Raw genomic sequence first — 12936 nt, 5'->3', positions numbered from 1 at the left:
ACTCTATTGTCTCTGTCTCTCAAAAGGTGTTCCTTTGTAAGAGCGCCCTCCTTATGGATAGCTCCTTTTGAAAATGCCAAAGCTCCATCTTAAACAGCTACACACCAGGCACCTGGGAGCTGTCATTTGTTGCGGTGCTGGGAATTGTAGCTTTATGAGAGGTAAACTACACTTCCCAGGATTTTTTTTACTGTGCTGTGAAGGAATGACTAAATTACAGTGCAGCCAATTTATCTTCCTCCAGTGAAAGAATGTGACACGTTTTAACCACTTCCAAATAATGTATGTTTTGTTCGTTTGTTTCTTAAAAGGTCTGTAATCATACATCAAAGACCAATCATGCCCAGAATAGCCTACCTACCTAATTTCATAGAATCTTAGAGTTGGAAGGGTCCCAAGCATCATCTAGTCCACCCCCTGCAATGCAGGAATCTGTTAAAGCATCCATGACAGGTGGCCATCCAACCTCTGCTTAAAAATCTCCAAGGAAGGATTGTCCACCACCTCTCGTGGGAGACTGTTCCACTGTTGGAACAGCTCTTACTGCCAGAAAGTTCTTCCGTATGTTTAGTCAGAATCTCCTTTTTTGTAACTTGAAGCCATTGGTTCGAGTCCTACTCTTCAGAGCAGGAGAAAACAATCTTGTTCCCTCTTCCATGTGACAATCCATGATATATTTGAAGATGGCTCCCATATCTCCTCTCAGTCTCCTCTTTTCCAGGCTAAACGTACCCAGTTCCTTCAACCACTCTTCATAAGGCTTGGTTTCCAGACCTTTGAATATCTTGTTTGCCCTCCTCTGCACGCGTTCCAGCTTGTCAACATCCTTCTTAAATTGTGGTGCCCAGAATTGAAGACAGTATTCCAGGTGTGGTCTGACCAAGGCAGAATAGATCTGGATACTATACTTCTGTTGACGAAGCCTAGAATAGCATTAGCTTAGCTTTCTCTCTCTCTCTCTCTCTCTCTCTCTCTCTCTCTCTCTCTCTCTGCCTTCAGACCAGACAGTAGGTTCAGTATGCCCGTCTTCACATGACCCCTAGATCCTTTTCACATGTATTGCTAGTAAGCCTGGTGTCCCCCATCTTATATATGTGCTTCTGGTTCTTCATTTGTCTTAATTGAAATTCATTTTGTTAGCTTGGACCCAGGTCTCCATTCTGTTAAGGTCATTTTTAATTCTGATTTTGTCTTCTGCAACATTAGCTACCCCCCATTCCCTGTTTGGTGTCATCTGCAAATTGGATGAGCATCCCCTCAATTCTTTGCTGTCTCTGCTCATTCACCTGACTGCTCTGAGCATCCACAAGAGAGAGAAGAGGAAGCAGTATCTCACTCTCCCTGGGTGGAGAGGGCAAATGGGAATTGGTGGCTGTGGTGAGGCCACGGTGGAGCAACTCAGAGGCAGGGGTCTACAGGTCTCATCTTGTCAAGTGCGTACCCCCACATCTGCCAACCTGGAACAAGCAATGGAATCAGCACCAAATGTCTCTAGGCCAGCCTTGGCCAACAAGGTGTCCTACAGATGTTTTCGAATGCAATTCCCATCAGACTCAGCCAGCACTCTAAGGCTGGTGGGAATTGTAGTTTGAAACAACTGGAGGGCACCCGGTTGGTCAAGGCTGGCCTAAGGTATGAGCTATAGGCACCTGGATTTCCTTATGTAAATGGAGTCAGTTTTTTGTTTCTTTGCCAAGCTACACGGCTCAGCCTCTGAAGGAGTCGATATGCCAAGAACAGAGAGATCCATGTATTGTCAAAATCTCCCCAAGTCAAGCTAAATTTGAACCTTTTATACAGCTGTGTAGCCATCTTGCTGTAAAGGCAAAGGTAAAGGGACCCCTGACCATTAGGAGGAGTTGATATGCCAAGAACAGAGAGATCCATGTATTGTTAAAATCTCCCCAAGTCAAGCTAAATTTGAACCTTTTATAGAGTTGGTCACGACTGGATCTAATGGTCAGGGGTCCCTTTACCTTTACCTTTACAGCAAGATGAAAACAGATCCCTTGCTGAAAAACAACCGTGGGAAAACAGTGCCTAGCAATCCCATGAGCCCTTACAATGACTGTGGATGCCTGCGGAGAATTGGAGTTTGAGAAAGGTTTGGAGGGAGCACTTGTGGTAGAGTTTGCCATCTTTCCTGCTGGCCTGGTAAGTGCTGCTGGTTTTTTCAAGGTTTCCCAAAGGTTTAGAGGGTGTTTGCTGGGCTTTTCAATGGTGTTTCAAATATACACAGTTTCACTGACACATGCGATGCCTCGGAATGTAACCCCCACATAGGTTGGGAGTTGCCTGTAATCATCAGTATGTAAATAAATAATGGGGGGTTTTAAGACTAGATAAATGAGATGATTTGGACATGTACAGGTTCACATTTGATGGTTTCCTCACATGTTTCCAGTTTATTTTCCTTAATTATGCCTCTCAAATCTAATACCCTGTCCCTATGAACTGATGGCAGATCTCATGTTTAAAGCAGAATGGTTTAAACATTAAGTTCTTGGTTCCTCAAGAACTGCCCATGAACTCCATAGCAGCTTTCTAGAAGCTTTCCACGATACCCTTTGAAAATTTCCTCCAGTGAATTATAAATATAATAAATGTAATAAATAAAAAACCAACAAACTCCCTGACCCTACTAGAAGTTATAAATGCAATGCGAAGGAGGAGGAAAGCCGAGGTTTCTGTGTCTTTCTTAAGAGAGTGCCTCACTTCGTTCCAGACTATTAGAACCCCATTTAATTCAATGGATGCTTTTGCCGCCACCCCGACAATAACTGTTACTTCATTTTTGCTTTAAGTCAGACATTTGTAAGAGATGGAGAGAGAGATGTGTCTGGTGTTAGGTAACAAGGGAGGGAGGGAGAGATGTTTCTATTAACCCAGTGATATGGATTCTGCTATGAGGTAAGGATGCAATATTTTTCTGTCCAAAATCTTGGAACACTTCACTCCCTCCATTGCCTTTGGGGGGGTGTAACTATTTGCTCCACCCACATTTCACCTCTTCTGATTGCAGGTATTTTGTTTCATAAAGAAGGACCAACTGAGAATCCAATTCACAGCCATTGCCAGAGGCAAGTATGTAGGCAAATGCAGGCTCCAACCTCATCAGTAGGTGGACTGTTGCGTTCTGCTTCTGAAACAGTTTGAGAAAAAGCAGTCCTATAGAGAGTGAAGTCTTGCCCTCTTTTCAGCTGCTCTGAAGACCTCAGCACTTGTGTACTCTGGAAAGATTGCTCAACCAGACAGGAAAGGATGACAGACCCTCCAAGTGTCCCTTTTTTCCAGGGACATCCCTGATTTAGAGAAGCCAACCCAGTTTCTGATTTGATCCTGGAAAGTCCCACTTTTCCTTAGGATGTCTCTTTTTCATTGGAGAAATGTTGGAGGATATGGAGTTATCCGACTCTCGAGCTATCTGAAGGCAATCCTGCATAGGGAAGTTTTTTTTTAATGTTTAATGCTCTTTTATGTTTATATAAATGTTGGAAGCTGCCCAGCGTGGCTGGGTCAACCCAGTAGGATGTGTGGGGTATAAATAGTCAAACTATCACTATGAAACGGGATGTCCCTATTTTCATCAGCGAAATTTTGGAGGGTATGGGATGACAACCAAGTCAGCCGTAGTCCTCAGCCTTGCTGAACGTGTGATGCCCTCCAGACATCGCTGGACTCCAACTCCCACTGCCAACATGGCTGATGGTCAGGGATGGTGGCAGTTTCAGTCCAACAACATCTTGAAGACACCACATTGACTTCCTCTGTTCCAGGCCCAAACTAGAATGAATGGGTAAATTCTCCAGAAAATTCTGGACACTCTTTGAGTCCATATATTAAAAACAGACCATTGTAACTGCCCTGACACCCCTGCATAGGCATTGAGTCACATCAGTCTGTGGTGTGCTCCTAGAAAACTATGCAGAATATCCCTTGCCACCCTGCAGATGTGAATATGACTCGTAGGATCAGCAGAGACATAAGTAGTAGCTCTTTTCCTTTCAGCAGTTACTGTATTGAACATCAAAAGAAGTGAAAGCCTAATATGGCAGTTTAAAGCAAGCTTTAAAAAGCTTATTGGCTCTTCTTTAAAATGCCAGATTGGCTACCAATTAATTGCCAAACTAAATTCAAGGTGCTGTTTTTAGTGTTATAAAGCCCTGTGCAGGTAAGCTCCTGGATACTTGAAAGATAATCTCGTCCCTAATATACGCAGCAACGGCACTCTAAAGGTGAGGGCCTCCTGCAGATGCCATTTCACCAGAAGGTCCATTCTGCACAATACAGGGATCAGGCCTTTAGTGTTGTGGCACCTGCCCTTTGGGATGCCCTCCCCTTGAATACGAGGCAGGCGCCATCTCTGCTGTCTTTTTGGCACCTGATAAATACCTTCCTCTTCCAACCAGCCTTTTAAGCTGATATCTTTTTCTGTCTGCATTAGTACTGGAATTGTTTTTATTGATTTATCTCTGGTTCTTTGCCATCCTGGGCACCTTTGAGAGGAAGGGAGGGATAGGAATAGAATAAAATAAATAATAAAGAGTAGGAGAGCTAGCATCACAATGAGGCAAGAAATTAAGTGCATCAGGACAATTCTGTTCTAATTAAATAGTTACTTCCCATTAAGTCTTTCAATTTAAGAATTGAATTTAAAAGCAGCTAAAGTGTTCTCCTTTAGCCCAAGATTGTCTTATAGAGAGACATTCCAATTGCTATTAGTGGTTTGAGATATGTTTTGGATCAGGTAACTATTTTAAATGTGCACAAATGCACAGGAAGCTGAATAAATAAGAGCTGGGGATTATTTACAGGCATACATACATTTGAAACGTTCAGGCACACAAAGCCACTGTGTTCACTGCAGATATTGAAAGAGTGGCATGTCATTTTCTACAGCACCAACTTGTGATGGTGGTTATGGGCTCGATGACATCACAGCTTCTCCTAGGCAAAAAGGAAATCCTGGACCAGAAGGGAGGCTGCGGAAGAAGGCAAATTGTGAATAAGAGGCTGATTAACTCTGAGATGCAAACAGCATCAAGGGGTGATTACTTCTCTGGGGATTATAATATGCCAGATGTTTGAAATCGAGGCCAGATGTTCATTCTAGGTATGCGCTAGCATCAACAAGAGGAAAGAGAGCCACATGCTCAGAAATACCACAGAGAGCACAAATAGCTAACGGCTTGGAAGGGCTCTCGTTGTCTAGAAGCATATTGCACAGGATGACTCACGAGCCAGAGCTGCCTCCCTGCGCTGAGAGGAGAGTGGGATGTAGGTAACCATAGTACAGTGCCAGGCAATGCTTCTCGGCATGAGAGGGAGCCTAACTAGAACACAATAGAATCTGGATTTATTAAGATACCTTCCCTACTGTGAACAGTGGGGGCTGGAGAGCTGTACAGTTGGCAAAGCTGCAGGTTGTTGCTGTTGTTTTAAAAAGCATCTTTTACTTTCCATTACCCCCTGCTCATCTGCCTACACAGCTTGAGGCCAACCAGGAACTTATATACCTCGAGCATAATAGCCAAGATCTTGAGCTACATAAGCCACAAAAGTTTGAATGGGGGATGGGAGGGAAATGCTGAAAGGGATGGATCCTTCGGGATTGATCCTCTTTGGACTTTGACTAGTTGTTTTTTTGCTGTATTTTTTTTTTAATGGCCAAGACCAAAGAAGATGAAGAAGGGGCAGAAGGAGACATGTCCTCAGGTGAAGCCTGACCTCAGGCACTTGGTGGCCTCAACTGCCACCTGCAGTATGGGGAGAATATTGACCTGCATTATAGTGTTGTCCTAAGATTTACTGCACAACTGTATGCAAAGCTCTTTGAGCGCTCGCAGACATGATTTAACTAACATTATTATTCATATTTCCATCACTGGCATCATCGATACTGAAAGCAAATTCTTTTTTCCGGAGGGGTAGCAATCTTTGTCTCTTGAAACAAAGGCAAACAAGACTCTTAAAGACTAACACACTTTATTACGCCAAAGCCTTTGTGAACTACAGTCCGTGCCATGAGATGCACAAAGTGCTGCATGTGTGTGAGAAGGCTCTAAAAAGCAGAGAAGTACAAACACTATTAGTGCTGCCATACATCCAGATTTTCCCAGACATTGCCATGATTTCAAAGGTGGAATTGACATCTGGAGGGAATTTCTCTAAGGCGGGACTTTGTCAATAAAAAAATCGTGGTTTTTTGGCATTTTTGTAAAAAAAATCTCAACAACTTTTAGGGTGTCCTGGTTTTTAATTTTTGAAAGTAAAAAATAGGCAACCCTATTTAACAGTGGCCATTCACAAAAACAAAAACTAGTTCCATTGATAACACAGGCATCCTGGAACTGCTAAGCCAATTACGACATATGGTGCCGATTTAAAAAAAATGGTGCCGATTCAATCCACAAGTGATAGCACCAAATCTCTTGATGAATTGTTAGTTATGTGGAGCGGCTGAGCTATCTCCCTTTGAACTTCCTTTGTCCCAGTATGGTCACCTGAAGGTCGGTTACAGAGTGTCCTAGGAGGCTGTAATGTTTGTCCACAGACTTTGGCATATTGCCATATCTGATGTTGGATTTACATTCTCTTGCGCAGAGGCTGCCTGTTTGCCCCATGTAGAACTGCAGAAGGGCATTGCTCACAGACATCACGTTGGTAGGTGAATGAACCCCTACTGTTGTCGTTGGCATCATTAGGTCCTGTAATAGTGCTGCCAGAGTAGGCATGGAGACAGAGTTGACAAATCCCCACTTCCCAAAGGAGAAGACTTCTCTGCAAGCCAAATATAGATATAGTCCATGACGTTAATGTTCACCACACGTCCCCTCAGGCACCTGGGCTGTAGAAGAGCTGTCCCCTCTAGCTGAAGAATTCTCTCAGCACTCAAGGCGATAGCAGGCCAGAAGCCTCTGTGATGGTGCAGTAGCCTCTGGGACATACTCACCTTTAGCAGTGAAAGGAATGCTGGGCGGGCATTCCTATTACAGAGGATCCTTCTTTAGGCCAGGCAGTCTGATTTGAAAGAGATGCCAGTTCATTTCTGACTGATCCTTTTTGGTAACCATCTTACCCTGTCCTCTTTACTCATGATTCACTAGGAAACTTATCTCAATTTTTACATTTCCAGCTTCTATAATGTGAGCATAAAATCAGCAATGACTAGAATGCACCTTGGCTTTTATTTAAAAAGGTAAAGGTACCCCTGCTCGTACGGGGCAGTCTTGACAGACTCTAGGGTTGTGCGCTCATCTCACTCTCTAGGTCGGGAGCCAGTGCCGTCCAAAGACACTTCCGGGTCACATGGCCAGCGTGACGAAGCTGCTCTGGCGAGCCAGCACCAGCACAGCACACGGAAACGCCGTTTACCTTCCCGCTATAAAGCGGTACCTATTTATCTACTTGCACTTTTAAGGATGCTTTCGAACTGCTAGGTGGGCAGGAGCTGGGACTGGACGACGGGAGCTCACCCCGCCGCGGGGATTCGAACCGGCAAGTCCTGGGTGCTGAGGTTTTACCCACAGCGCCACCCGCGTCCCGTGGCTTTTATTTAGATAGTCGTAAATTGCAGTTTCATAAAGAAACACACACACACTCAAAACAATGCAGTGTTAACCATACAAAAGCTACAATTATAATAAAACCATCAGTAAAACATCATTCAAGACATCCATAATTACTGGCCTGTTAAAATAAAATTCACATTTCAAAAGCCAGTTTCTCTTTTGCTTTTTCTCCCAAGGTTACAAAATTCTGACATGACACTAAAAGTACAAAAAGTGTCCCCTACAAATCTCCATAAGGCTGGCGTTTAGAAGAAGCTGATATAGAGGGGGTGTAGCTGTTCTGATATCTGCAAATGAGAGAGATCACTGGAAAGGGAGTCCCCTTTAATAAGACAATTTCTGATGGTGAAAATGTCGGCAGGAGAGAGAGAGAGGCAGCTCTGCCCTACCCTACATTTTAACTCTGCTATGATAGAAGATCAGGTTACTTCCAAATGGAAGCAAACAATAATAAATTGTGCTCATTCACTCACAGTGTTTAATGGGACATTGCTCCCAGATAAATGTGCAGAAAATTGCAGTTGTGTTGTAGGCAGCCCAGTCACAAGCCATTCAAAATGCAAAGGACATACACATACCAATCATATGGGATGTGTTATTATGCCTGACACAATGCAGCAAATGTACCCATGGTAACAAAAAGGATTTAAACCAAGGAGCCCTTTAGATCTCAAAATTAACTAGCACAAATTTTTATCAGGGTCAAGAGCTGTTTGCCACCTGAGGATAAGCTTTCCCCTTCAACTAGAGCCATTCAGTTTCAGGGTTCCTGTCAGTACCAAAATCCAGACAAACATATTTAAAAATTCTGCTAGTATAAGGCATCAAACCATAGTTATAGAACATGCTAACAGAATATTACATCTCCCTCTTCCCTCAAGGAGCTCAGTGAACCCTGGATTATGGAGAGAATGGCAAGGAAACCTTAATAAATCCCCAAATCCTCACCTACCATAATTTTAGTGCCCCCTACAAAACTCCTTTTGTACTAGTCCCACTTGTTAAGGGGAGGCACCCTTGGCGCCAGTCCCAGCATAGATCAGAGTGAAGTGGCTGCCTCAGATAGTGGCTGTTTGGAGGGGGGGGCTCTCAGGTATAGTGGAGGGCACTGCCTGGTCGCCTCTTTGAATCAAGATTCAACTGCTACTCTGGAAAGGGTGAGGGATGCCAACTTGTCTTTTGCCCCAGGCAGCAAAATATTTGGGGTCACAGCCCTGCACAGCCCCCTAGGATCTACCCTGTATTTTGAGCTCACAGAGGGTAACATTTCAGCCCCACAGCAACATTGCAAGTTATGTTGAGAGAGACAGAGTGATTTCCCAACGTTGCAAATTTAGTTTGCACAATTAAAGCTGATTGCTCCATGATATTTGCTTCCCCAGCCCCAGCCCCCAAATCAGACTTTTTCTGATAAGAGAAGTGATGAGGAAATGCTCAGGAAATGGGTAAACTAACATTTGCCTCATGCAACATTGTCTAACTCCCCACATACCAATCAGAATGAAAGCTCAGTGAACAGGTCAGCTGGAAGTGACCTCAGAGGAATTAAAGGCATTCCCAGGGGGTTCCAAAATGCATTTCCAGGTAGTGTTGGGATTATGTTCAGTTCTATGATGAATGTTCACTGTATGATTCGTTTTTTATGTAAACTGCTTAGAAATGTTAATGATTAAGCAGCATATAAATGCCTTAAATCAGAGGTGGGGAAGTTTTGCCCTTTGCCCTTCGCCCATTTCCCCATACTCCCCTTTTAAGCTACACACACACACACACACCCCGTGCCTGATCTCAGAGGCTTAGAGTGGGAGGAGACACACAAAGCTCTTTTAAAGTTTCCCCATGCTTTTTAAGCCACCAACATTGTGGACTTAAAAGGGAGGAAACATGCAAAAGGCTTTAAGACAGCCTCCACACTCCCTTGGGCAGCTCAAGTGGAAGTACAGGAGTTGTCTTAAAGCCTTTGCAAAATACTCTTTAAAGTAGCTTGCATGCACACCCTGCTTCAAAGGGCACTTTTGGGCAGGGCTTCGATCCCCACTCAGCTGAGGAGCAGAGATTAAATCCTGCTACCTTGGCTGGCCGATCCTGTTCAGACAAGCAGGCTATTGCAATGCAGGGATGGGCAGCAGGTACATCAGGATCTGTAGCTAGAAGATCTCTGCTTTGCAGTAGATCAGCAAGAGTTTTTTATGACAAACAGCATCAAAACAATTTGGCCAACTTGAATTAGGCTCCCAAAATTAAGACAGCTAAGCAGGATTTATACAGAAGGCGAGGGTGTAAAAAGTTGTGTTTCATCCCAATATACACGAGGGGTGCTGTGGTCTAAACCACTGAGCCTCTTGGATTTGTTGGTCAGAAGGTTGGCAGTTCAAATCCCCGCAACGGAGTGAGCTCTTGTTGCTCTGTCCCAGCTTCTGCCAACCTAGCAGTTTGAAAGCACGCCAAAGCGCAAGTAGATAAATAGGTACCGCTGCGATGGGAAGGTAAACAGCATTTCCGTATGCTCTGGCACTTGTCAGGGTGTCCCGTTGCACCAGCAGTGGTTTAGTAATGCTGGCCACATGACCCGGAAAGCTATCTGTGGACAAACCCCAGCTCCCTTGGCCTGAAAAGCGAGATGAGTGCCAACATCCTATAGTCGCCTTTGACTGGACTTAACCATCCAGGGGTCCTTTACCTTTTTTATATATTCATTACTCTTGGATATTGCATTTGGTATTTATAAACCACTTTGAGTTTTGTTTTTTACAATCCAGCGGTATATGGGTTTTATTAAATAAATAAAATAACAAAGCACAAATTGATCCATGCTTTTTCCTTTGGTAGGTCTTTACATAAATAAAGTCATCATGCTTTCCTTTCACATTGGCTCCTGAGGCAGATGCAACTCATCCCCCCCAGGGGCACTATACGGGTGGGACAAAGCCTCCCTTTGTTTGAACCCTATCCATGTCTACTCGGGGATATCCCACTGAATTCAATGGAGCTTACTCCCTAGATATGCCTTTACACATATAGTCTCACAGTTATGCACAGTGAATAACTATTGTCTGATCAATGTATGTGGAACAAGTAGCCTTACAGCACAATCTTAACAATGTCTACTCAGAGGCAGGTCCTATTGAATAAATGGGGCTTACTCCCAAGTAAGTAAGTTTAGAAATACAGCCTTAGCACGTGCACGTTTATTAAAAATAAATGTGATTTGGGCAGCACAACATCCTTGAAGTCCTACACACAATATAGAAAGCAGCAGGTATCGGCTCTAATGTTTTTAAGATGTTTATTGTTTCATCTAATAAATAAATAATTAAACAATGTGATATAACTGCCGGTATGTTACTCTGAGGTGTTTTGAGAAGGGTGGAATACAATGGTGATAGTTTTCTCAGAGGCCATCAGAGGCACGTTGGCTGAGTAAGTGTGCCAGTTTGCTTCAGGGAGAAAGACCTTGTGGGCTTTCTCCTTGTCTTATGCTTTCTCAGTTCCAGTGTTTATCTTTCATTCCAGTTTATTCGCCCACTAAATGTCCTTTGTTCCCTTGAAGTAATTGTGAATATTTATTTCATCTTTCTGCTAAATATCATTTGCTATCTTGTTGTCCTTCCTTTAGGTTTGCAGAATTCCTAGTATATGGTTACCAGACGTCCCCATTTCCTGGTGACAGTCCCCGGATTTACAAATCTGTCCCTGGACAAAATCTGTCTCCAGAATGTCCCCGGATTTCATTTAATGTCCCCGGATTTATATTTTAAGTGTTGTAGATTTATAAGTAGGGAATGATTGTTGCGTGAGTGGTTCAACGGCACAACACACATCATATGGGGACTTCCGGCGAGGCAAAATGGCGGGTGCCATGGCAGCGAGCAGCTCCTGAAGCCAGCCAGAGACAACTGCACTACCAGGCTGGCTCTGGGCTGCTGAGACTGCTGCTGCCGCCACCACTGCCGAGGGGGAACCAGGGACGCCCGGCGCATCAACTGGGGAAACCACACACATCCTGCAACCCAAATTGAGCCAAGCGTGAGAGTGCCCAGCCAACTGCCTAGCAGCGCTCCAGGGCCAGGAAAACCCTGGAGCTGAGGCAGAGAGAAGGAGGAGAGGAGAAGGAGAAGGAAGAAAGAGAAAGAGGAAGGAGAAAAAAGAGGGGAGCCCCGACCTTGCCGCGCTGCTGCCGCCACTCAGGAAAAGAGGTAGGAGGGCACCAGGAGGGCAAGGATGCGTGGCTGGCTAGTGCTCCAAGAGAGCAGGCCGAAGCCCAGAGGAAGGCCACGTGACAGAGGAGACCACAGAAGAGAAGATATTACTTCTTAATTTTTTAAATAACTTTTTAAAAATATATTTCCCCCTTTTTTTAATTAAAAAAATATCCCTGGATTCTTTGGGAAAAAATCTGGTAACCTTATCCTAGTAGTCTTCTTCTTCATAGAGGAGGGATACGAGTGTTTATCTTTGCAAGATAGCCCCAACATGAGAGAGAGACATTGCATACTTTTGTAAATCAACAAAATCTTTAATAAATAAATACTAGTCATAAAAAAGAGATCCATGCCTGTATGGATCTGTTGTGTCCTTTAGTTTTTGCTTTTTATCTGGATAATACCTAATTAGGGGTAGGGATTGGTTTGGTTTCTTTCTGTTCTGGTTTTTATTATGTTGTGTTGTTGTTGTTGTTCCACAAATTGCACATCAGGATTCGTTACATAGTAAGTTTCCCCCACCCTTTTCTATTATCAGCTTCCCATCCCATTTCCTAGGATGTTTTTTTTCTTTTCCACCCTTAGCTGCAACTTATTTCCCCTCTTTTGTATCAGAACTCTAATGCTCTATTAGAATTAAAAGAGGGGGAAACCAAGCCAGATGGGCGGGGTCTAACTAAATTATTATTGTTGTCTTGTTTATTTATTTGTGTTTTTATCTTGTATAAAAAATTAAAAACCCCAAAACCCAAAGTTGAAGCAAGAAGGCATCTTCAAATATTAAATAAACGCAAGCAGTGAATTGCCAGGACTTGGAAGCCTGCTGGTGATGAATTCACTCTTTCCACCCACCCACCCCCCTTTCAAAAATGTGCATGGAATGAATGAGCTGGCATTCAAATCTATTCTTTTAAAAGCATATTTTCTATTATTATTGGGTCCATTCTGACAAATATTGGGCCCATTCTCTCACTTTTGACGCTTCTTGATTCCCTCATTTCTGGGGGTTGGACTAGATGACCCATGGGGTCCCTTCCAACTCTACGATCCTCTCGCCTACAATTCCGTCACCCGCTTCAGGTTGTACCAATCATACCAGCAGATAAACCACATTTTCTCCAGTTGATGGTATTTTTTTAGGAGGTAGAAAGAGTGTGGGCTTT

This window comes from Podarcis melisellensis (genome assembly GCF_964234715.1).
Source record: "Podarcis melisellensis genome assembly, chromosome: 2".
NCBI lineage: Eukaryota > Metazoa > Chordata > Lepidosauria > Squamata > Lacertidae > Podarcis > Podarcis melisellensis.
Note: the sequence above shows the minus strand (reverse complement) of the source record.